This window comes from Clarias gariepinus, chromosome 6, assembly GCF_024256425.1.
Source record: "Clarias gariepinus isolate MV-2021 ecotype Netherlands chromosome 6, CGAR_prim_01v2, whole genome shotgun sequence".
NCBI lineage: Eukaryota > Metazoa > Chordata > Actinopteri > Siluriformes > Clariidae > Clarias > Clarias gariepinus.
In genome coordinates, this window is record NC_071105.1 from 23,052,685 (window position 1) to 23,080,363 (window position 27,679).

Below are 27,679 nucleotides of genomic sequence, written 5' to 3' on the forward strand. Positions count from 1 at the left end.
GATGTGCCAATAACTCTGGAATTACAAGTTTCAGTAATTTTCAAGTGGTGTTTACAGTATGAACGATTGTGTGCACAGTTCCTACAGACAAATGTGTCTCTTCCACATTTTGGCGACAAGTTATCCATCAATTTTGAAGGAAACGGAAACAGTGCAGTGAGCTTCGAGCCACCTCGGCTGGGATCAACATTCATATACAGTATGTATGGCTTTCTTTAAAATGTTTGCACTGTTCAAATGCTTTACTGTGACTAAGAGTTTCATAATCGTACTGTGCTTGAAGTTCTTTAAATGTAAGTCAATTTTATGTCTTTTCAGTACAAGTTCTAGTTTGACTTGAATTTTGCTGTAGTAATGCAAGTAATTATTTATAGCTGGTTACTGAATAATATACTTTAACAACAACAACAATGACACCCCTTCGATGGTGATGATGGTGATTATTATTATTATTATTAGTAGTAGTAGTAGTAGTACTATTACTACCAGTGTTCTGTTATGAGATGTTATATTGTATATTATATGAGATGTAATAATGTAAAAATAAATCTTTCCCACCACGACCTTCTTCCTTGACACGCGCGCGCACACCGACTCGCTGATTTTAAAAACCTGCTGCCAGTCTAACACTCAAAAGAAACTTCCCGAAACCGGAGGCTTTTGGAGGCGGTATTTTAAATAACCCACCTTTCGTCGCTCCATCATCACTCCACACATGACATCTCTCTCGCTCTCTCTCTCTCTCTCTCTCGTTCCTCTGCGCGGCCACCAGAGGCTCCGCGGCTCGCGCGCACTCTGATCGCTGGGCGGGTGCACGAGCGCGCCGCGCGCACACGCTACGACTCGCGCCTTATTCGAGGAGCAGCTGTAAACTGCGAGGAACTCGCTCCAAATACGCTCACGCGCCGCTCCTGCTCGGCTTCTCCACAGTGGGTAAGCGTCCACGTCCTTATTTACACTTCTCATCCTGGGTATATTTCTGATCTATGCACTATATATATAGTGTAGTGCATGTGTGCCGTTACACGCAAATGTCAATCTCAATATTTTTCACTTGCATGTGGAAAATTCCTTCGAAAGAGATTAAACAATTAAAATCTCTTTGATTGATTTCAGAACTTGTGATTTTTTTTTTAAACGAGAGGTCTGATGCGCTTGAATGTTGTTCTGTTTTTTTTGTTGTTGTTGTTGGGGAAAACACGAGTTGAATTACCCCCCAAAAGTTAATGAAATCATTTGAACAATCTTTGCGCTTTCTGAACTTTTCTTGTTCCACATCTGCGACGAGTTTATAAACAACAGATTTAATATATAGTCGTGCCAGTGGTGTTCATTCCGCTCAGTAATGCGTTTAATGTGAGTCGCGCGTTCACCTAAACACGCCGCACGTTTAAACACGCAGCTCTGAATGAATAAATGATTTAAAGAGGAATTAATTCGCGTCTGTCGAGTATTATATAAAGAGTGTACCTGTTCTCCTAGGATTGGAGCTGTTTAGCACAAAACCTTCTGTTTTATTTATTTTGCACGGCGCTCTGAGATGAAGCCGGTGCCGATGTGCACATTACAATTCCTGGCGATTCAGACAGCAGCACACGCCGTGCAGGATGAAATACACAATCACTGCAAAGTCCGAAATGAAGCTTTTTGCTGGTCGATAAAATGCATTTTGAGTCTGATCATCAAGTAGTGTGTGAGATAGTGTTTTACGGTGAGTAGCTTCGCAGCCTTTGCTGATTGGAGCTGCAGCCTCACTGAGCTTTAACACACATGCCATGCAGAATTATGTTGTCAACTTTTATATCACTACATAGTAGGTGAACTTTTGATACACTGTACTGTATTTTATTATGATGCTAAAGTTTGTACATGGATCTGATTAGGCTATTGAGATGTAAATGACAAATGCACCACTGTAAATAAACAAACAAAAACTAAAAAAAAACTAAAAACAAAACAAAACTGAAAAGTCTACGGCTGTCCATGTTGTCTCTAATATTTATTAATATTCTGGATAGATTTTTTTGTACCTGTAGTTAAAATTATTATCCTTGGTTTCTAAGTGCTTCTTCTTTATAATTAGGATATTAAACAGCCATTCATGTACTCAGTTCACAGGCTTATTGGCTTGGTTCTGGTATATTTTCTCTTAGAAGTTTGCCTTTTTTTCGACCGCAATTATGCAAAAAGTATTCAAAGTGATGGATTGAATCACAGAAAGCCTATTCTAGAAACAGTGTGTGAACTTTTCGCACAGCTGTGCATTATACTGTACATGATGTGTTGAAGAGTAGTGGCCAGTAGACCAATTAAAGCTTATAGAACAAGAGAATGTTTGATGTTATCGGTCATGATATGTCAAAAGGAAGGGATATTCGCAAATAAAACATGGTTAGTATCTATTCGAGTCTCAGTGGACATAAACGACCATCGTAGGTGTTAATTCAGCATAGCTGTGTAGGTGGTGAGGGTGAAGCAGGCAGTTTTATGTAAAGTGGCTCATTGGCGTGTGCGGCAGAAACCTCGTAAATCAGATTTTACCCATTTTTATGCTTCACATCATTTGGAAACTCACATTCATCTTCGACAAGATGTAAAAAGAAAAATCCCATGCATTTAAATCCCACCAAATACTTATTTTCTTTGTGCAAACAAAAGTGTTTTTGTTCCTGTTTTTGGAGATAAGATGTTTCTTCAGCACACCGTCCATCTACAGTATTCCCTTTTCCCCATGCAAAAAAAAAAAAAAAAAGATATTTGAATGTGCCTGTTATATGGCTTTTATTAGCCTGTGAGCTTAGGTGTCTTTTAAAGAATTTTTTAATTTCTTTGGAAATCTGATGTTTTCGTCTAATTTTAAGTCACCAGGGGTAGTTCGAGGTTAAAGAGTCTTCTGCTTACTTTTAATTGCCTTTTGTTCATGCTTATCCAGTTAACTAGATTGTCCAGTTAGGAAAGCAAAATGTGACCACTGGAATAAAAAAATTGTTAAATTTTTTATTTTATTTTATTTAGCCTCGAACATTAGGAGATGCTGGAGAAATAGAGATTAACGCCTTAGATTTTCTTCCTTGCTCTCATGTGTGATGGAGAAGGCAGCCTGATGTGATATGAAGCTGAGGATGAAGATATATTCTCCCCACCCCATCTGTCCTTCACATATTTTCTCTGTAAATACAGCCAGGACACGGCTGGCATGACTGTAAATTACAGACATATAAACAAATGCGGTATAGATTGGTTGTGATTTATGTCTGACAGCTACATCCACGAGGGCACCTACAGTCTTGAGCCACAGCTTTGATAAACTGTTTGGATAAAACATCAAGCCTGGGACATTGATTACCGTTTACTGTGTCTAATAGCAAACCAAAGTGAGGGTTTTGGAGGGGGAAGGGGTGAGAAAAAAAAAAGAAAGTAGTACGGTTTATGAATGGGGCGTGAGTGAGTTGGGGGGTTTGGCTCAATAATAATTGTAATAAAATCATTAGGGTCGTTTGTAATTGATGCCGACTCAGTGACTGGAGTTCAGGGCTCCCTTTTGCAGCTCTGCACCTGCTTCAGGAGCCTCCGGTGCAGAACTTTAGCTTAAATTAGCCACTGTGTATCTCACACCTGCTCTGAGAGCCAGTGCGTGCCAAAGGAGCTCACCCTTCATCTTCTGCCCAGCACTCCGTGGGTGTGTGCATGCGAAAGTGTGCCCGCTTTTGCTCAGGCAGCCATGCAATCCTTTTTTTTTGTTGGCTTTCGGGAACATGACAAAATGCTCATGCTCCCTTTAATTGCATATCTAAAGATTAACAGTTTGTTATACTGTTTTAAAGGCATGGTTTCAGAATAACATCTATCAATCCAAATACATTCTCATTAAAAGTGATATGTTTTTTTTCGAGATGGATTTGCAATCTATTTTTTTGTTAAAATATGTTTGCTGCTATAGATTATATTATTGTGTATCAATTCCTACAGAGCGTTTTAATGCTACAGTATAAACAGCAATGACAAATTAAGTGAAAACTCAAAATAGGCCATGTGGACACAGTGTTTTTTTTTTTTTTTTAGATTGGTTGTCAAAACAATTTTAATTTAGCCTCAGTATCAGGGCTTTGCTTTTATTTTAATTTATTGCAGCTGCTTGAACAATCACTAATCAAACAATCATTCAGTTAAAATGTTAATTACGAGTAAAGCCTGCTTTATGATAATGGCAGTTACCACCATGCCTGCAGGTTAAGTGACTCTGCAGACCAATTTTTTTGTAATGATATATGTGAAAGAGGGAAAATTTACTTACTTCTATTATTAATGCGTTAACCTTTAACCTCTGCAGCTTTCAAGGAGCCAAACATGCATTCTTTCATGCCACTTCTTAATTTAGTTTAATTAGTTGTTCACATTTAAATGACAGTAAGCATAGAGGTGAAAAAAAATATTAAGTGCGCTGTCTTCTGCACTTCTGTCTTTTTGCATAGTTAATTTTCCACAATTACACAAGATTGTGAAATAACTAAGAAAAAGGTAAGAACAAGTCATCTGGAAGGTCTGCGTTTACAGATTTCCTGAGCCCATTGTCCTTAAATAACTGAATAACTTTGTTCCCAGAATGAAAATTTTTCAGATGTATGTCTCAGCTGGTATTTTAACGAGAACTGTGAAGAAATATTTATTTCAATAATTAAAAATTTCTCATAAAAAAAGCACATAACTGAAACACATTGAATACTATGAGTCAATTTAGCTGTTTTATGCTTTTATGAAAAACTTATTTTTATAATAAGTATATGAAATTAGTTTTTTTCCTTTGCAGTTTGAGTGTTTCAGAGGCCTTGTGTGTGTTCTTTCTCTTTTTCTATTGGCAGTCATCAAGTAGTGTGTTACCATGGCAATTTAGCCTGGCGGACGACATTGGCATTTGTTAGAGTGAACAGACAGAAAATCTGTGCCATTGTACAGTATGCTATCTCACTTTTGTACACTTTTGCAGGTGGGAAGTGATAATCGGCAGTTTTGCGTTTGATTTTCTTTTTATATTTTTTTGTAAATGCAGGCGCACACCAGTCGTCCGTTTTGCCAGACGTCCATACTTCACAGAGCATGCTCCTTGGCAGGCACAAAGAACTTTATTTTCTCACAGTGCAATCAGTGGAGCTTTGACAGTAAAATACCTGGCTAACAAACAGTCTTGCTGTGATTGTTGTAAAGCTTCACATTTTAAAGCTATTTAACTGCTAACTTTGTTGTCCAAGACTAGAATTAGAAAGAAAAAAAAACTCTCTCTCCATCCAAAGCACCCGAACATGGTGTACTCTCTTTCCAACAGAAATGGAGTTACAGCATTAAGTGCTATTAAATAATGCATGATTTCAGGTTCTAGTAGTGAGGAGATGCTCTGAAGCCTTGAGAAATCACTTTCAGTGGAAGTGGGGATTAAAGGGGCATGGTGTGACCTTTGCCCCAGCTACTAAACCTTGTGTGTCTGAGTATCAGTGTTAATGGTAACTTGAGGCGTGTTTGAGTTCACCCTAGTGTAATTCTCACCAGGCTGACACTTCTGTTAGGAAACCTTGGATGAACAATGTCTAGTGGACTAGCAAGGAATTAATACCTCAAACAAACATGTTTTACAGCATGTAGTAAATAAGTTACTGTGGTTCTAATGGAAACACATGTATCTGCTCAGTAAGATGCATGCTGTACGAGACAAGGATGAAAAAAGTGTTAAAAATGTTTTTGGAGTAAATTGGGCTTCAGTTTCAGCATGTTGGAATGGTAAAAAAATATATTTTGACACTATTAAATATTGTACAAAAATTACCTTATGGCCATTTAATGCAGTGCAATAGATAAATGACAATTTAGCTTCTAGAAAAGACTTAATAATGATTGTTGTCTGACCAATAATAATAATGATACAGTACCACTACTACTACTACCAATAATATAATTCATATTATTATTATCAATAATATTTATGTAAAAGCTGTAGTCTTCAATTTTAAAAGGCTTATTTGGGGTAGGCATATCCTTTAAAAGCTCTTGTACTTTTTAGAGAGTCTCTAATATTATCAAAACCCAGTTTAGCCAGACACAGGAGCAAGGCTGCATCGGTCATCGTCTTGATCAGAGTGTGCACCCTGCTGTCGGCAAGCCATCACAGTTCTTGTCATTTCTTCCATAAAAGAGTTCATTGGGTAGAATTATTGCTGTTCACTCACTTCGATCTTTCTATAGAGGCGAAGCATTACAGGACAATTCATATTTGATTAGGGAGGCTGCCGACAGCTTGGGAGAGGCTTATAGAATCTAAATCTTAGTTGGGTGTGTGTACTCAGAGAGCTGGTACAGCCAGCTGTTGACATCACAAGGGCAGCTGACACATTCCGCCCTCTCTGACCAGCTTTGATCAGCACCGTTTCCCAATGGCTCTCTCTTTCTCCTTCTCTGCCTCTTTAGCTTACAGTAGATGGAGATACTATGTAGGTTTGAGTTTGGTACGTTAGCCTCTAAACTCGTGGAAACAGGCATACTGTATACTGTGCTGTAAGCCTAGATTAAACCTAAATATTCAGTTAAAGTAGAGCCAGTCATTTAACCTTGCTAGAATAAGTGATGGGAATGTTGAAAATTATTTTGATGATTTTTCGGTCATGCTTAGATTGACACTGCTGTTAGCAACATCATGGCTTATTTCATGGCTTATATAATAAAATGCTACTCAACATTTATTTTGCAATGAGTGCTATTGCCTTTCATTTGAGGTGAACAAAAATTATTGCTCTTAAGTAGACAGAAAACATAATGAGATAGTGATATTGTGACTGGAAGCGAAATCAAAAAGTGTGCTGATACTTTCGTGAACATACTGTACAGATGAGGAACCTAATGATTAGAGGTTAGTTTTCATTTTTTGTGAAGATTTAGATTAAAACATAACACAGGGAACTGTGGCAGCATCTCACATGTACTTCTTTATTTTATTCCAAGCCGCGTGGAAGGAAATTGAATGGGATTTGTTCAAACTAGAAGTAATTTAATTTATTCTCAGCAAAGGTCAAGGTAAACCTATCAGAAAAGCAGCTTTACAAAAGATTAAACTTTTTTTGCTAACACTATGTTATCTAGCCTTCTATGATTTTCTTTCTTTTTTTTGTGCCAGGAGAGAAATGTCTCAGGATAAATCAGGATGATTCTGTAATGGTTCCATTTGATCAGTCAATGGTATGTACCATTCATATATTCATACAGTATGTTATGGCTTTCATGGTACCTGGGGGGGAGAAGGGTAGGCAAATTTGTCATGGTTACTTTGCTAACTTTGTTACTTTGTTATAGCTCGCATGGCTTTGGAATGAGCAACAACTATCGGTTGAACATTTGTCACAATTTCCACTAGTAATTTGCTGTGTGGAGGTGTACTGTACCGTGGGGCATTGCTCTAATAATTAAAGCTCTAATAAAACAGATGTAATTAAGACTGTGTACCTGGGGACAAATGCATGCTGTATGTTACTAGTAATATTATGTTTATGAATAAAATGTGAAAGTGATAATGTTGTTGAAGGCAAGAGAATTTGTTTTCAGCCTAAACATGCCTCTTTATGCTGACCCAGGTTAGAACAATCTAAAAGGATATTGGTGTTAAAAGTGGCTGAGAGAGAGAGAAAGAGAGAGAGAGACCAAGTAGTGGCTCCTAAATAACAGGAGACTGGTAGGCTGATTGGTTCTGGATTGTTTCCAGTGTTACTAGATTGTGCACAAAAGAGGAAAAACAGTATAGACTAGCTCTTAAATGTGCATGCACGAGAATTATTTTTGGCTTTGCAGCAGATTAAACAATTGGGATTAGATCTTAAATCAGTACTCCAACATTTTAAATACTCGCCTCAGCGTTAGTAACGAGAGACTTGTGAATCGTTCATCATGTTTGACATTGAGGAGATGGACTGCACATGCATATGCATAGATGTAGTTGAATTTATGAGTGTGGTAGCGGAACGACTGCTCAGATGTGAATAACTTAAAATGCTTTATGTAAATCTCATGAATGATAGGGTGATCATGTCATTGTGTGTTAGCATGGATGTATGAAAACTACAAGCAATGATAATAATCAAAATAACACTTATTTTTCTGAAGGGGTTAAAAGCCTTAAATTATTTATTTTTTTAGCATTTTTCCTTACACAGAATAATGATGATTCTATGTGTTCTACTCAGGATTGTAAAGGATATGTTCAATCAGGGTCACTGGTTTGACCTGTGTTGTCAGATTAGGTAGGAGTTCATTGGGATTTGGTGGTTTTTATGATAATGATGGGGGTTAAAAAAGTAAAATATCAAGGCTGTTTCATAGAAAGCACTGGTAGTGTGTCCAGTCCGGTAACACTTTATTTGCTGTCAGGGCGTGGTATACATGATTTATCTGATTTGTACCTTACTTTTGCCTCATTTCCTGACCAATGTACAAACTAGGGATAAAAATCATTACGGACCACCTAGTACAATATTATCATAATACTTATGTGCCAATTTGATTTGTATTGTAATTCTGTATCACAATTTTATAAATATTCTGATTTAATATATATATATTAAATCTTTTTTTTTTAGATTTTCTTTTATATCTAACTAAAATTTGTTTCTACTAAATGGGTTGCTGTGCTACCTGCCAATGTGTGAATAGTTTAGAGAGCACCAACTGTAGAATTATGGAAGAACTGCAACATTTTATAATCTCAAATGCAAACATATAAATAATATTAAAAAATATTTTGAAGTCAGTATAGCGATGCATGTATTGCCACACAAAAGAATCACAATACGTAACTGGATTCCCCACTTCTAATACAAACTGTTACATTTCCACTACCAAATCTTTACTGTGCATTCCTAATTTTTTATAGCATGTATAGCAGAAGACGGCGCTACTTTCAGTGATTTTTCTTCACTGCATTTTCTTTAAAAGCATAAATAAAAGTCAGAACACATGACTAAAATATATGCTGTTGTACAAAATTGGTTCTACTACAGAGATAAATATATGTATATGAAGTATAGAATAAAAGCATAAAATGAATAATTAATAATTAACAAAATGCCCCAAATAAATAATCTAGTACAGGCACTAACAAGCTAGTGTTCTTCTTTTATTGCTATGTCACGGACTATAGTATTACTGTGCATGTATGTCAGTTTCTGTTATTATGACATGTACTTATTTTACAATTCTTGGAGGATATTTTTACTTAGCTTATGTTTTTCATATTTGCAAGGATTTAAAGGTTCTTGGAAGCCAAATCTAAGGAATGGCAGTGTGTTATTTCTGAAAGTGGTTTAAAGAAGACACATGACTCTGAATGCAGATACATTATGATACAAGCATAATCCATTTATTTTAATGGCACACAGCACCACGCAGACAGGAATTTAATCTATAGGTGTACACTATTTGCCCTGATGATGCAGATTGTGTAAATTGTAAGCCCACTGGCATAATGTGACAAGTCAGCACACTCCTTCTTGTATCGTTCTTTTGATTCAGTGTCCTAACAGGCTTTGCAAGTTTACACTCGAGAGACACAACAGTTCTTCTGACCATGTGTGAGTTGTCAGACTGCCCACTTCTGAGAACAACAACAAAAAATCTTTTCATTTGCAATATTTATTCTTTGATCCTTATTCCTGCTGTACTTTTCATTCTTTTAAAAAAATTTTTTATTGGTACATTACAATCTCTTGCCAACATCCTATATGCTAAATCGAACGTGGTTATATGGACGAGTGCGATCTCTAATCAGGGAGCTATTTGTTTGTTTTTGTGCTAATCACACTGGCTTGATATGGCTGCTGTTCTCTGGGAGATCTCATTGCTGAGATGCACTGGCCTTTGCAAGCCTAATTTCAGCCAGATGCCCATTTGCTGTGTCCAATCTTATGACCTTTACGTCAATCACAAATGGATTGTCGGAGGCGCCGGGAGGCTGGCCATCGCTCCTTAATGAACATGTCTAAGCCTGGACGTGATTCACTTTGTCAGATGGAAATTTGAAATTTGGACCCCGATTGTGGACAGCCACAGACACACACTCAGAAATGAAAGCTTTGGCTTGGCCATGTGACCAAGAATAGGTCCTCAGGCCATTTACATTGCAAATGACATTTTTTAAAGCATAGGATGTGTCACATGCTTATTGTTAATCATCCATTTTCCTATTTTATAAGTCTTACAAGGATTTTATATGACCTTCATTTCACATACAGTATTTTGCTTAGTTAAGCTGGAAAATTACAAGTAGTGGTCAAATGATTAATTAGCTAGATAATATACAGTATAAGGTTGTTTGAGTGTCATCATTCACCAGGAAAGACAGTCACAGGATCCTTTATATGATTCATGCTTCTTTGAGTATATTCCTTTGAGTGTCAGCTCAACATTACAGTTGATTAAAAGGGTTCATATTGTGATCAAAATAGAAGCATTAGACTTTGGAAAGTCTAGCTATACTAAAAAGTACAACCAGAAGGTAAAACAGGCAGCCTGCGACATGAGTGACTGTGTGAGAAAAAGGGGGTGACAGCATCAAAACATTCCAGTTTAGCAAAAGTTTCAATGTACATGAACCTTCGAGAAAAAGGTATGAATCATAACAGCAGACTGAACAAATAGATACAAGCTGTCTGCTGTCCAATTATTTGTGATACACACATGCTGTTGTTGACTGATCATTTTTGAAAAATATTTAAATTGAAAAAAAGTTAAATTCTGGTACAGAACAGAGTTCACTTAAGTAATAAATGATTATTTTGTTATTGATATGAGAGCAGACTGTGATTAGTTGAGTTATGACAATATGAATCCTTTCTTGTCAAATGTCCTGACTGATACTCAACTCAGAAGATGATGGAGAGATTTGTGATGAAACATTTATTTAATAAATATTTACTCTATGACAAAAGAACTCATTTACTTTAATACCAGTGTTTGAAGTATACTTGTGTTGGTAGCCAGGGGATTGGAAACCCACATTTCCGAGATTCAACCCACTAACCCTTTCCTTCATCTACCCAAATGTGAAGAGTAACATGAAGTAAAAAAAACAACAACAAACATCCAAACAATCTTTGGTGTACAAAGATGGCACTGTTTGTCAGAGTACATAGTCTTTAAAAAACAGAGTATTTTATAGACATTCTTTACATTACTATGTTTTAATAACTACAAATAGGGGTCTGGATTGTGCAATATAGAGTGACATATCCTTTTTTTAGCACAGTATGGCGGTATGATGAACTGGATTTTATTTTATTTTAACCTATCAACTATCAGTTGTTCTTGAGAACAGGGACCAAAAAAAATTATTTAGAAAAACAACAACAATGAAACTTAATAAGCAGTATATCCCTAAAAGTATTTGCTAATCTGTTTTCAAATGCATATAAAAATTGAGCAACATCCTATTTTTAATCCATAGGGATTAATATGATGGTGGCCCACCCTTTGCAGCTATAACAGCTTCAACTCTCCAGGGAAGGCTTTCCACTCGGTTTCGGAGTGTGTTTATGGGAATTTTTGACCACTCGTCCAGAATTGAAAAACAGGCTTGCAGTCTATATTGGTCTTTATGCATGTGAAGGCCAACAAACAATCTTTTCAGTGTATTATGGGATTTTTGTAAATATTTTGTCATACATTAAAAAATCTATTTAAATTATATTTATTTTCTTGAAACTGTTTTTTTTTTTGTTACTGCCAGTTACGAAAAATTCCTGCTTTTTCCTTTAAAACAGTAAATCTTCCCTTATAATAATAAATGTAATGTTCAATTAGATATACACTATTATGGGAACAATGTAGTAAATAAATTATTACATAAACACCAAAAATTGGTGATTGAAAAACATCTGATGGTGTTGACATCTACTGTACTACATTCTGGTGCATGGCTGGTGGTGTTTGCACATGTAGACACATGCGATTATTAGCTTTTATGTCATTCTGTGGGCATGTCACATGCTTTTATCTGCTTTTGTGTCATACTAGATGTGTGTCACATGCATACCTTCTCGACTGTAACGGCATTTTCATCATTAACTTTTATGTCATACTGTTATTGTGTCACAGGCATTCCTCACTGAATATAACGGTGGGTAGCATCTGGGGAGAAAACAGGTAGAAAACGGCTAAATCAGGCCGAGCTCAGGGCTACTGAAATCCCGGATCAGACTCCAGAGAGTCTACAGCGACAGCACAAATCACAGTTAGAAGTAAAGATTATGGTAGTATGCGCCATTAGGATCCAGAAAGATCCAGAAAGATATCAGAGGTTTTACAGATACAAAACTATTACATTTTATTGTAAATGTTTAATACTTTGGGATAAATTTTCACATCGTAAAAAACTTTTTTATGTAAACAAATTTTAGCATTGCACTCTTTTTGATACTTTTTGACATATTTTTAAAACTACTGAATTTTGATTTAGGCTGCATGGTGGCTAGTGGTTAGCACTGTCGCCTTGCACCTCCAGAGTTTGTATGTTTTCCCTGAACTCGGTAGCTTTCTTCTGGGTACTTCACTTTCCTCCACAGTCCAAAGACATGCAGATTAGGCTAATTGGCATTCCCCTATTGCATATTGTGTAAATAAGCGTGTATGTGTGTGTGCCCTTTTAAAGCAATGAATCATGCTTTAAACAAAACAGGAAATTAATATTAACAGGAAATTAACAGAAATGTAAGTGGAAGCCAGTTTATTTTTTCTATAATTTTCTAGATGCATGTTTAATGTGCTTAAAATGTATTATTTTTGCTAAAAATGACCCCGAATTTAATATAATTTAAAGCACACGGTGTTGACATGTTATTTCTGTAAAAAAAAAAAAAAGAATAACGCATGCATTAAATGTGCAAAACTGAAGTGACAAGTGATAAAAACTACTCTGTCAGCACACATATATTTTATATCATGATAGTAATATAAAATATGTGCATTTTGTGCATTCTACAATTTTGCAACATCATTCCCACATTCCAGTAGCTGTAAAATTCACACCCTTTAAAAGTAATTATAACTTTGGTTCACATAACATGTAAAAAACCCTTAAATGTACAGTTTGATGTCTGAAGCCTCCCCCGCCAACACACACTGTATAATATATGTGCATGTTTGTTTAAAAAAAAAAGTTTATTGGTCTTTGGCCAAAGCTGTGTTGCCGATGCCATTTTTTTAAGGTTTAGTCATTCTGGGTTTTCCCCGTTCACTGTGTGAAACTTTGTTTCTCTGCAGAGTTTGTTGGCTGTCAGTGTACCCCTGTTATTCTTTTTACGCCAGCTGCTGGCATCTGCTGCATTTACTGCCTCTCAGTACATCACTCTCGTGGTAGCAAAATAAACAGGTATAGGAGGAGTTGCCCGAGAGGGGGCTGTCCGTTGCTACTTAATTGATTGAGGATGGCAATTTTTAAAAAGGATGGGCAAATTTTCTATAATCGGCTGTCATTATAATGTCTGTGTGAGAAACACTGAGTTCTGTAGGTTGGTTAACATTGATGTAGATAGAGCATTTCATTGCTATAGTATGTCAGCTACGGGTAACTGGATTATTCCAACTGAGATGAACTTAAAATAAGATTACAAGAGTAATTAACTCTAAATTTAAGTTGTTATGCAAATATGATTCTAATTTTTAGTAGTTATTTTCCATTAAAAATGATGAAATAAAGCTTACACAGAATGACTACTGGATGACTAGCTCATAATAGCTACAGTAATAGAGCTTCACATATGAATGTTCCTATTTACATTAATTGCCATATATAGATTTGGCACACGTTACGGAAAACCCTTGTGATTGTGACTTGAAAGCAGAGTGGAAAAAAGTAAGACTGTCCAGTAAAAAAAGCTTCAGTTTTGCTAAGCATTGGACTTCGGACCAATGAAAAAAAGGTCATGAGGTCTGATGGGTCCAGATTGCCCCTATTGCAGAGCATTGGGTGTGTCGTGGTAATAATAAAACCGCATGAAGCGATGAATCCGTCATACGTAGTACCAACGGTAAAAGGCAATTTTATGAGCTAGGTTTGCTTCAGCTGGTCAGGTCTAGGCTCAGCAGCCTTAAGTGGCAATAAAATGAAGTTAGGTGGCTACCTGAAAGTACTGAATGACCAGGTTATCTCATAAATGCATTCTTTTCTTCCGTGATTGGACAGGCTTATTTCAGCATGACAGTGCCAAGACAGGCACAAGTTAAATGAAAGTGTGGCTCTGGGAACATGAGTTATCATTTTCAAACATTAATTGGCTATCTGGGATGTACTGGAAAAGACTTAAGGTTAAAAATCTCGGCCAAAAAAATTATAGCAAATTTGGATGGAAATAAATGTTATGACATTGAACCTATTCCATGGTGAATGAGAACTGTAATCTTGTAATCTGTAGTCATGTAAACTGTAATATAAGTGATCAAATAAATTATTATTATATTAATTCAACTCATACTTATAGCAATTTAACTTAGACAAGTAACATGTTTCAATGGAATAAAATTTAAAAAGTCCAGTTCAATAATAATAATAAAAAACAAGCTGTAGCTTGTGATTGAGGTACTGTATGTGAAAATATCGTTCAGAAAAAGGCCAGAAATAGTTGTAATGTAATGTTAGCCTGTATTAGACATTGTCCCCATTGCTTTCTAAATATTAATATTAGCATTGTTAATCAAAGCCCATATAAAAGTACATGTTTACATAACTAACTAATATATCCAAAGATGCTACTACAACCTAATGAGGAAATTAAAATTGCACATTTTCTCTCAAAGCACATAATTACAAAAAGCAACTGACAGATGTTTTTTTTTTTATGTGACTGATTCAGTAATCAAATAAAGATTTGATGGTTCACAATTATCTGTACTCTGTTATCTGGTACCATTTGACTGAGACACGTATAGTACTTTGTATTATTGATTTGCCTATTTTACAAGACAGTGTAATAAATGAGACAATAATTTCACCATATGAAGAGAAGGGCTAGGGCTTAATTATACCATTATCTGACAGGGCGCAGTGTAACTCCATGAGTCCGGACTGTTTACTGTAGATAACTTACTTTTAAATCTGTCTGTTCTACGCCGATAAACTAGTCATCACTTAAGACTGCATTTATTTTGCAATGACAATGAAAGGCAAAATGGAGTCTGAGATTAGCCCTTTATGGGTCTCAGCATTGTGTCATGATTGCATATTTGTACAAGTTAAGGTTAGGATGAAGGGCAGGGTTGGCAGCCAGCTTTCAACAAAGTTGCTTTTGCTCATAAGATTTTCTGCGAGTTTTGTGAGAGATTGTTTTGTGTAGCACTAAGCAAGCATTAGTTTGTAAAAACAGATGGTGCTTTAGCAGTTCTGCAGTTTAAATTTAATTTTTAACGTTGAGCCCATTCTGTGTGTGTGTAAAAATGTTACATCAAAATATTATGTATTATTCAGCATAATGCTATAAATCCACCTCCAACAATTTTGTCAAAATTTATAAATCAACTTGCAATTGTGTTTGTGGCCATGTAAAATATTTGCATTTTTGGTGTAAAAAGCAGTTGTACAATATGGCATTTTCCCAAAACCTTTGGATTTAAATGAATTCAAGAATTAATAAACCATCATTGTTATTACGATCCGGGTGGAATGGTGAGGTAGTGGTTAGCACTGTGGCCTCACATTTCCAGGATTTGTTTTCCACCTTGGATTTGTGTTGGAATTTCATACCACAGTTCAAAGGAAATTACATTTTGGCAAATTTGTCTTTCCATATTTCCCTTAGTGTGAGGGTGTGTGTACTTATAATCTCTGTAATGAATTGGCACTGCAACCAAGGTGTACCCCACCTCATGCACTGAGTTTCCTGGGACAGGCTGCAGGCCTTCCGTGACCGGATATAGGATAAACAGTTAAGTGTTATTACAATCTGTGACAACCTATATTGTCAAACTAGCAGACTGGTGGAAGACATGAGGAGCGTACCCTCTTGCAACCCACATACACATAATGACATACCACAGCTTGGTACATTGAACGTCTATGGACTGTAGGGTACGCCGAAGTGTCTGGAACAAACCCACCAAGCACTGGGAGAGCACATCCACAGACCGGAGACAAGATTCAAATCCCCACCCCCACCCCGGAGGTGGACATTTGTAAAGTTCATGATAGTTATGTGGTTATTTTAGGTACTCTAGACTTCCTGTCAGCTTATCAACCAGTTTAGACATTTTTTTCTCTGACCTCTCTCATTAACAAGGCGTTTCCACCCACAGAACGGCTGCTCAATGTTTTTTTTTTTCACAATTCTGCATAAACTCTAGAGACTGATGTGCATGAAAATTAAGGAATCAACAGTTTGTGAAATACTAAAACCCATCTGACCATGTACCAGTCAAAATCACTGAGATTGACAATTTTCTCTATTCTAGTTTATAGATGCAATGCATCCAAAGTCAAAAACTGTTGATTCTTGTTGTGCTTTGCTTGTCTGGGCTTGGTGCACTGAACCGCCCATCTGTGCTTTCCAGGAGACCCAATTTCTTCAGCTTTATATGAAAGGCAATGAAACAGAAGTTTAATAAACTCCATAAAATTAGGGGAAAGTCATGCAGCGTGATGAAAAAAGCATACAGACTTTTGCTTAATGTGTGTGCTGTAGTGATTGAATTCCACACTGCATTGAACAGGTGTGACTAAGCTTTCTGATGTTAAACACAACCACAAAAAGAGGCTTTATTTGCCAGATAAACCATTCAGGCAAACCATCACTGCTCCGAGTTTATCACGTACTTAAGCAGATAAATGATTATCAGTATAAAAGCTTTAACATAGTTAGATACATCTGTTATTATACTAAGCAACTGAACCACAGGTGTTATGGACTTGGTTAAAACATAATCAAAAAGTTTCCTGTTTGCTGCTACAATGTAAGACATCCAGTTATAGCTCATCAATGCAACCACTGCACAAAAGAACTGTAAACATTCAAATAATTATTAGTGTCTTATCCACTCCCGGCTGCATGAGGTTGCTGTTAAAGTTGCTATGTTCACAGCTCCCTCACTGCCTCTCAGTTGAAATATTGCATAGACGAATGGATAGTTTCTCCCTCAATCGCTCCATTGGGAGAGAGTCATGAACAAATTGCTAACAAGAGCAGCCAGAACCATAAAGAGAAGGGCACTCATCAGAGAGATCTCTGTATCTCTGTGGCTGGGAAGAAAGAGGAAAAAAAGGGATGCTCTGTGGGCTATTAGTCGGGCCTGGTGACCATGGTACAATTTGGGCGACTGTGACAGTTGTCAGAGGCGTATTTTTTCTCTTCTCTTTAGCTGTTGCAGGATGTGTTGCTCGATGCCTTTGTCTGAATAATGAGGTCAATGCATTGGACTATTAGTTTTTAATTTTCTTTATATACTGCTAAAGTCCAATCTAATTATGACATAATATATAATAATTATGAACAATAGTAAAAAACAGTCCTTGTAGAAAAAAACATTCCGGGTTGCATTCTTTCTCAAAACGTGCAGTGCCTTCATGTTACTTGACAGCGCATCCATTTACTTGAGTGCTCTGTCTTAACATGCAATTTGTGCCCAGTTATTCAATGGTGTTTTATGTCGAGGCAGTTACAGTAGCTATATGAATCAGGGGCTGTTAATGGCCCATCAGTGATGTGTGTGCGTGTGCTAGGCGATTGGCACCCTGTCCATAGTGCACTCCACCTAGTGCCTTGAGTCCCCTGCAATAGGCTCCAGGTCCCCTACTGTATATAGGGTAAAAAGTATGGAGAATTAGTGGGTGAGAAAGTTAATAAATAAAATCCATTGCTATATTTAACCCTGACACTAAACCACAGAATACTGTAGTATAAACTACTTGTAATGAAATTAGTGGCTTAAATGACAAAATCCAACAGCAGGTTTATAGATTCGGTAGCCCCAGGAATTCAAAACAGGTTCAGCATGAGAAAGCCATGATTTGTAGTTTAGTTGTAGAGAGTCAAGCAAGCAAGCCATCCATTTTTTTGTGATTTCCTTACATATTGAATGGCATAATTTATTAAATTGTTGAATCATGAGACAGGTTAGGTGTTTAAGCCCCAGTACTGCCAAGCTGCATATGTCAGTGGCTTGAGCATGGTCCTTAACCTTATCAGGTCCAGATGCAAGGTATCATGGCTGACCCTGCATTCTGTCCCCAACTTCATACCAACCTTGTACAAAGTGAATTTCACTGCATTGCTTAAGACAAAAAATATAGTTTTTATAACCATATATAGGGGAAAATGTAAAAGTGTAAAAGGTTTTTCTCAGTCTGCCACACGTTTATCGCTCAACCCTGACCACTAACCGAGCACAGAAGTACAATGAGATTACCCTGAAAAGATCTGGTGGCAGAGGCCAGCATGCTCATGCGCGCACACACACACACACACACACACACACACACACACACACACACACACACACACACACACACACACACACACACACACACACAGACACACAGACCTTGTAAAGTTCTAGCACTGTGTCCCAAGGTCCCTTGACTATGCAGTTTCAGATGCAGGAATATACATCTATAACTCAACATATATACCTTACTTTAGAGTTTTGACAAATCTAGGACACCTTTGTGCACACTGAACAAAATGAACTGAAGTGTATTCCCATATGTTGCCTGTGTAAGACTCAAGAATTGTATCCTTGGTGTCCACTAGTGAGAATACACATTACATTATGTACTGATATAAGATGGTCAATGATCCATTGTATGTATTGTCCACTCTAGTGTTCAATTCCAAGAGATGTAAGCCAACTCCAATTACCCTTGAAAGTACCATCACATAGTGGTTGCCAGATAATGCCCTCTGGAGTTACAGCCCAGTCGCTGCAAACAAATATACTTTACACATGGACAGAAGAGTGCTGTGCAAATCTAATGCAGATGCAAGATTTAATGGTTTTTGTGACTGTGAGCTTACTTGGGGGAAGATTCTGTGTCCTACCCAGAGGATCTTGTTAGAATGGCAGCACCTACAGTGTTTTAAGTTTGGACCAACTTTCGTTTCTGTTAAGGTATGTTCATCATCAGTTTTTCTAAGTAAATTTGAATTGTGATATAAGAAACAGAGCATTCAGGGTGCTTGGTTGTTACTTAAACATCGTGAAAATCTAGAGACGTTTATTTGAGCGTACAGTATGGTGTACAAGGTTTTCTGCCTGCCCTGGTTTTCTACTTTCCAAAATGGCAAAACACTGTCAAGTCATATCTGATCTGCTACATAAAAAAGACCTCAGATATCAAAGAATTTTATAAAGGTCTGCGATATTGAAGAAATAAACAGAAAATATTTCAAACCAATTGCATTATTAATGCCCTTTGCCAGTGAAGTCACAACAAATAATAAATCATACTGGGGGCCATCACCTTTCGCATTAATTTCATGTTTTATGTCACTGAACTGGGAAAAAAAAAGGAAAAAAACCTTCACTGTATCTCCCAGATCAATCTTTAACTGTAACTTCCACTTGGGTGCAGCCACTATGATGCTTATGACCATAATTGGTCTTTGAGTGAGCTTGACTATTTGTTTGGGATGTGACATATGTGTATGTGTGTGTGTGTGTGTGTGTGTGTGTGTGTGTGTGGGAAAGGGAGAGAGATACTCATACATTTTTATCCACCCAGACTCTAAGCTTTTATCCAGTTTTCCTATACAGCAAATGCAAAAATGGTGTTCCTATCTGCTACGTTGTAATGGCTAAATAGCAGACATGAAAATGTTTTCCTGTCAGCCTCTCTCTCTTTCTTTTTCTCCCTCTCTCTTTCTCTCCTGACTCTGTGCTCTCTTTCCTCTTCTGTCCGCTCTAGGGAATAGTCCTTGTTTTCTGTCATTTACCTGGCATGACATTTCTGACTTTGATATTGTCAGGTAGAGTTGATAATTTGAGACTTTTCAGAGGTTGATTTTGATGTCTCTTGTTGAATTTAATGAAGAGATCTTGGGAGCATGAAACAGGCCTGTTGGGATTTGCCTCCAAGCACCATGGGATTGGGCTGGGTGTGTTACATTTTGCTGTGTATAGCTCCTTGTACATGAATGTACTAAAATTGTGCTTAGTGAGTTGGAAACAAAACAAATAGAACACCACGATTTAATCACATTTTAAGGGATATACAGTGAAGAGCAATACATATTCAGAGCAAAATAAAATATCACAATTATTAGCAGTTTTGAGAAAGAGGTTTTTTTTCCGGTTAACGGCTATTACCGTACAGTATACAGCTATATAAAGTATTACAGGCTGTTAGGGATAGGAAAATTGTGTTACATGCATAAATGGCAAAATATTAAGTGTGATTTTGTGTGATTTTTGAGTAAAAATGAGTCAGAAAAGGTTTATCGCATCTTACTGTTAAACATGTCATTTGAACATTATTGTTTTAGTTATTATTGTTTTATAGTATATCCATTAATCTGTTTTCTTATTTCTGCCTTTCATGGCCAATCCCCCTGTCCAGACACACACGACAGCTACCACCTAGGGAGGGTGAAGGTAGTCACGTTCTTCCTTTGAGTCACATGAAGTTAAATGACCGCAGGTTTTTAAACTGCTGCTCACGCAACATCAGAGGGCAGCGAACAGACTCAGGGGAACGCGCTAGCGCTTGTGTTCCATTGGACCTGGGTTGAATGGCTATGGCATCAGCTAGATTTGAAGTCCCAATCTCCAGATGATTGAACGAATGCTTTTCTGTGTTTGTCTGTACCACTCGCAAGCCCCAATCATAATATAAACAAAAAGGACGTAATCAATATATGTATTATTAAGCATTAACAAATATTTTTTTAAACAGTAAATTTAATAGGGGAAAAAGTATTCAGATACTCTGTTTAAATATATAAGATTTATAAAGGCCTCACTCAAAAACACTTTCATTCAAAAAACTTTCTTTTCAGTATCTTGGGAGTATAATTGCTGTGATAATATGCAGGTTGAAAGTTCATGAAACCACCACTAATCATCCTCAGACAGATTTCACATTGTAGTCACAGACTAATGATAAGGATTATAAAAAGGAAGCTAGCGGTCACTTGAAAAAGAATTGAAAGATGACCTGACAACAAAAGGGAACAACAGCTACAAAGAGAAAAATGAGAAATGCACTTCATCTTTACAATCATCTCCATTCCTACATCCCACGTAAAAAACTATGATGCTAAAAATGAATCATAGATATGCACATCTATAAGAACTGAAACTAATTTTGGAACTATTTTGAAACAGTATACTAATTACATTTATTTATTTATTTATTTCCCTAGATTTTCTCCCTGATTTAGTTGTGTCTAATTCCTCCCCGTTACTAGGGGCGCTCTCACATTAAGCTACTACTTCCACTCAGTCATGAGGACTGAAGACTATCACGTGTTTCCTCTGAACATTATACTAGTTAGAGAAAAAAACAACAACAACACTTTGGCAATAATTCAGACCATCTTATTTAGAAAAAAGGACAGTTGGACATACAAGTCCAAGGGCACCAATGTATACTCATAGCAAATGAAGCTGGAAACATCTCAATATAGGGATGCTTGCCTGTAAATGGTACCAGCTATTACAGTACATGGCAGTGAAGGTAACATGTAAAAAGTGATGTTCTGGGATATATCAAAGTACAATTTAATCTCATAGGCCCAGAAACTGAATCTGGGGAGAAGATGGACCTTTCAGGAAGACAACAATCCCAAGCAGACATCTTAAATTAATCAAGAAGACCTTGCATGGCGTAGCCAATCTTCCAACATTAATCACATTGAAAATTTGTGGAGGATTTTAAAATTGCAAGTCCATTAGAGGGGCCCTCATAGCCTCGGGAAATACAGTTTGCCGCCATGTGAAATGGGCCACAGTGTTGAACCACAACTTTGCAAAATTCATTTTTATTGTAGATAGATTCTTAACTGTAATTATTAACTATTAATGTTGCTATAATTTGTGGTGTCAAAACATCTTTTCACTTTCATTAATTTTTTTAAATATATTGTCTTTTGAGTACAATACTTTTTTGCTCATACAGTATTTGCATGTCAAAATATGTTTTTAAAACCTAAGCGTATATATTCACTTAAAATATATTAGTTATAAATTATAGTAATTATTATATGTTTCATTATTAATAAGTATTCAATATTAAAAGGCTTTATTAAAAGTGTCACTAACCAACTTCACAAGAAAGGAAAGGACTGCACAAGTTGTAAAATAGCACATCTGAAGCTAGTCTTGCTCCTCCATGAGTCACCTGTCAAAAAATAGTTTGAAGTGCAATTGAAGTAAAATCTGGTTGCAGGTACTCTATCAACAAGTGTCCTTATCTGAAAGACAAAACTTAATGTCCCTTGTGGTGGATTCAAGAACTATCTTGCCCCAAATATAAGAACCACCCAGGTGTCTATCTCTTCTCTCAAATGTCTTGTCCTCTTCTTTTTTTTTTCTTTTTTTTCTTTTTTTTTTAGCATATCTCTGTTAGAAAAATGCTCTCATACCATTTGGCTAAAACTCTTTGGATTTATGCAGTAAATTGATGTAACAGCCCAAGCTACAGGCATGATTTGCTATTTGTATCATTTTTAATTTTTAGAAAACAGCAAATATCAGCATCAGCCTGTAGAGATATACTGTAGCTCTTTTCCTATAACCAGGTAAATTTCTTTTACTTGTACGTAAGGATGTACTTTGTTATTTCATTAAGTCTTAGGGGGTTATTTGTGAATTCATAATCAAATGCAAAAATATGTACAGATTTCTCCAAGGAGAGCCTTGGAAAAGCTAAAGATAGAAGATATTGCATTTTAATTGCTACATTAACTGATGTTCTTTGATATTTCCAGGGTTTCGCGTGTTTATGTATGTTTGTTTATCTGATCAGCCATGGCATTAACACCACTTAACATTAACAGTGAGTATCATTATATACTAGTAACCCAAGGCTCATCTATGCCTGTGGGGAGCAAAGGCCAGCCCATGTGGTCTAATTCCACAGAAAAACTAATGTAGTACAAATAAAAAAGTCACGTTTATGATAGAAATGTATACACCAAGTGCATCACAGCCTGCCGTGTTTGGGGCTTAGCAAGTAAAGAGTTCAAGGTTGTTGATCCGGCCTCCTAACTCCTCAGATCTCAATCCAACCAAGCACCCATGGAATGTGCTGAACAAACAAGTTTGATCCATGGATTTCCCACCTTGCAACTTTAAGGATCTCCTTTTTTTCCTGGTGAAAGATACCACAGCACACTTTCAGAGGTCTCGTGAAGTCATGCCCCTTGACACACGAGTAACCTACACAAGATTGATAACTTCAACGTTTTGATGTTATGGCTGATTGGTAAATATGTATTTATCATGCACGTAAAATATGTTACAATAAAATAGAGTCTATGACCTGTACAGACACAAGATACACTATCATAACTACCAGAAACCTCTGAAAGTTGGTGTCTACTGCTGTGGTTCATTTTAAACCTACTTACTACAGTACAGTATATAAAATATTGTTCTCTGTCACAACAACAGATTTATGTCATAGCAATCTCACGGAGGTCAGTGATCTCATCTTTGACATTCACAATCTTCTTAGCAAAGTGACTTTTACATAATTTAAAGAAACTCCACTGCTGCACTTTCAAAGAAATTATCTGTAATGGGATGCATGGTGCAAATGTGAACTTTCGCTGCACTGAGCTCAGCAATGGGTGCAGCGCCAAATGGAGTTTGAGAGGTCCATGCACAGGGTCACCAACTTTTGCACACCAATCTACAAACAAAATTTCCTTTTGACCAAAGGAGGGTAGTAGGTTGTCTGATTGGTAGGTTTTTTTTCAGTCCTTTTGTTGCTCCAGGGAAACCTCTACTTGTATTAAAAGCACTGAAGGAAAACACATTGAAGCACTACAAATGCTGTTTTCATTGTTTATCGGTTTCCTTGTCCATGGTGGCTTCACATATACTTCTTTTCAAATGAAACAAAATCATTAAAAGTGGACCCAACTGAAAACTATCTGCAAATAATGACAGTGATTTTGGTGTACGCAAGTGGGTTCTCTTCAGTATATTTTATCACTGATCAATGAGCTGAGGATGTCTTTTGTAGATCCATCAAAATGAATTTCATGCCATAAATCTTCTGTAAGCAATTGAAATGACCCAAGGTTATTCAGCCAAAATTTATAAAGGGTCAGTTACATCGTTTTTCTTGCGTCTAAAGGTTAAGCACCTATTGTGACTTATCTTTTTTAATACTCAGCCATGCATTAATTATCAGTTTATTGGTATAAAAAAAAGCAAAAATGCGGTTTTGCTTTCTTTCAGTGTGGCTTATTAATACTACTACTGTCTGACATCTTAATATTTCGCAACACTATACAGTATATCACATTTGCATTTGGTGGGGATAGCATAGATTGTGGCCTTACACATAATAGGGGACAAGCAGCATTAGGGGACGTATTCAGGACGGTTAGAGAGTATGGCAAAGGGGCTGTAGGAATTTGGCATACTATGGGACTCTCCAAAACCCAAATTCCATCATGATGAGGCATAATCTACGTATGAATAACTTACAACAATGTTTTATTCAGTTAGTTACTTCTGTTCAAACTTTCCAGCATGATTGAAAATTTATTTTGACGAATATGATTTCTTCCAAATAAGCCTCACTAAGCTCTGTTGAACTTTATGATGAAATTCTTATGATTTTCCAAAATGTACAGATCATAGGGGGAAAAAAAAATCACATATACAGTACCCCTGACCTTTTGATCAGTAGCCCAGAGAATTGTGTTGAGCCACTGTCCTATGGCTAGTGATCAAATTCAGGTATGTAGGAAAAGCTTTTTAGTGCTAGATGAATAAATATACTGTATACTTCTCTGTCCACTCTTGGATTTTTGGTCATTTCTTTTAAACAAGCCATGTTGTCAGTTTGCTATGCCAGATGGGTAAATAAAGTAGGAAAAAAAAAATCTATATTACATCTATAAAATCTATAAAGCCTTGTTCCTTGAAAACTATAAATTAGGTCTTCAAGCTATTTTTCATATGTTTATTGGCTCTGCTACAGGAATTTTCTTCCTGTTTTTGGTTTGGCTAGCTGAAACACTTTGTGGAACACTATGTCCAGAGAGCTGTGTGTATTATATTTCTATTTTCTATTTGTTTTCTATCTGATGTGACAGAAAACTGCACCTACATGTGGATAGTAGGTCACAGGCCATCGCTCTAAGACCACATGGACTACTCAAACAGACCAGACAGAGTGTGAAATTATGCAAAGTGTGGCATTCGAAAATGGCAAAAAAAAAAAAACACCAAACAATAAAATAAACAAAACAAAAACATTGGTCTATCTATCCTTAGCATGCATTAGGAAAGTTTAGCGAGTTTATTGCAATTGCCTGTTTTAGTAACAAATTTAATTACTGCCTAGAGTTGCATAACAAAAACAATGTGTGTGTGTGAGAGAGTCGTTACAAAAGAAAATGTTGTACCAGATTGTTTCATTGTGATATTTATTGTGTCATATTCATAGACTTTTAGTGATATTTGTTCAGCTTAAAAATGATTGGCGTATATTTGTATTGTTTTCATAGACAAATAATTTAGAAATACACTGATCCTCTCTCTCTCTCTCTCTCTCTCTCTCGCTCTCTCTCTCTCTCTCTCTCTTTCTCCCTTGTCACAGATTAATGTGTTTGACCAGCCACTGAGCAAGAAAACACATTAATTGCTACTCAAAGTGGAGAGCTATCATGGGAGCCCTTGTTCAGAGAACAGGCGGGTTTTAATTCTTCTTTTCCAAGCACAGGCAGGCGGAACTGGGGGTGAGCATGGAGGCAAATGTGATCATGGCAGGGCTTGGCAGACCGTGAGAGAGAGCCATGTGCTCTGGATCGGGGGAGCCACAGTCAATCAACAAAGGCCTAATCAGCAAATGAGATGCAGCTTACTGCCACAGCCCGACAAAGCCACTCTGCCTAAATCTTCTCCAAAGGCACTGCAGCTCATTCCACAAAATGCCCATTTGCTTTACTCATTCTCCTTGTGTACAGGCCAAAAACAGAGTTTGGTCTGGTGTTTACAAAGTTGTTGGTGGTTTGATTTGGAGGCAGTTCAACATAATCTGCTGTCAAAAAATCCCTTAGTGATCACCACCGTGTATACAGATTACACACAGTCTTAAATCGACAGTAATTCTTGACTGCAGTGAATGAGGAAAGCTTCTTTCAAGTCTGACACTGCACTATAGTTTCTCATCTGAAACTTGGCAGATTCACTCACAGAAGAGTTACTGAGCTAGCAAACTTATTCAAACGTGCCCATTAAATTCCAGTAAAGTGGAAAAGGGGATGTCAGTAAAACATCTGTTCTCTTAAAGTTTATATTAAAAACCTTTTGTAGTAATTACACACATGAAACTGACAGACCTGAAATAATTTGAATATTAGAAATGATATGGATATATTTTCATCTGTGTTCTTCGCATAGACACTAGCCAAGCTCTTATCTTATCTGTATACTGTAGTTATGGTGAAACATGTTAGGTGCTCTTTTAACCAGTTTTCTTTTGCCAGTGAGCAAACTAGTGATTATGAGGGCTCTGGAAGTTTGTGCAGAGTTCTGCATGATCTACTTTTGCTCATGATCCTGCTTGTGCTGCATGCCCATTTAGCCATAATGGCAAATATCAGTCCTAGTGTGTAATTACAGGAGGGAAAAGCAATAGAAAAGAGGATTATGGGAGATGAATAGAGGAGGTAGGAAAGGTCTGCGATTAACTCGTCCCTCCTCTTGGCCGAGCAACTACAGCTGATAAGGGGAAATGCAATTTTCTCCTTCTTGATTGAATATTTGAGTACCCACTTTTGAGTAAACATGGCTGCATTGACTGAAAGACGCTCCCCCCGCCCGCCCCCCCCAGAACACCCCACTGCTACATGAGTATTTGCTCAGTAACGATTGCATACTCAGTCTGGGTTTAGTTAATTGTTGAAAAATGGCAAACAGAAAAGGATGAGATCACTGTCAGTTGTTATCGGTTGGTCATAAATGTATAACTACACCACACCTACAAAAGGATTTACAATAGGGATGCACCGAAATTAAATTCTTGGCCCCCCTTCTTGAATAGCCTATGTTAGGCCTATAACTGACTGCTAAGAGAATGTAACTCTGTATGTCTACAACAATAAATGTGCATTGAATAGTGCAAAAAATGTGGATTCGCTGCTGCTGTTGCCGTGGCCGCCGCCGTGTCTTTCTCATATTCTGCATGATGTTCTGGGTGTCTTGATTTTAAGTGATAAATTAAACTTGAAGTGCTGTACGTTTTTGCAGATGCACCCCCTCTGGACAATTTAGCAGAACAGTGTCTGCAAACGGCCGTTTTTGCCTCTTTCTCTGACACTTCCAAGTGCTTCCACACTGCTGACATGTTTGCTGCATAAAGCGCATGCCTCTCACTCTACGCGGGTTACTATTTGATCGCGTCATTAAAAACGTCATTGTTTGGCAAAATTTATTCAGCCTTTTTACTTATTGGCTATTTTTGGCCGAATAATTTCGGTTGCCGAACATT

The 27,679-nt window shown here is 37.0% G+C and overlaps 1 protein-coding gene across 1 annotated transcript in view; it reads left to right on the forward strand.

Annotated features, from left to right (window-relative positions):
- Positions 1-889: 889 nt before the first annotated feature.
- The window catches only part of LOC128526487 (cadherin-22), a 366,248-nt gene continuing 339,458 nt past the window's right edge, over positions 890-27,679 (forward strand). The window contains exon 1 of the mRNA XM_053498379.1: positions 890-933. The gene's annotated coding sequence lies outside the window, so the exon portion shown is untranslated. The remainder of the gene's footprint in view (positions 934-27,679) is intronic.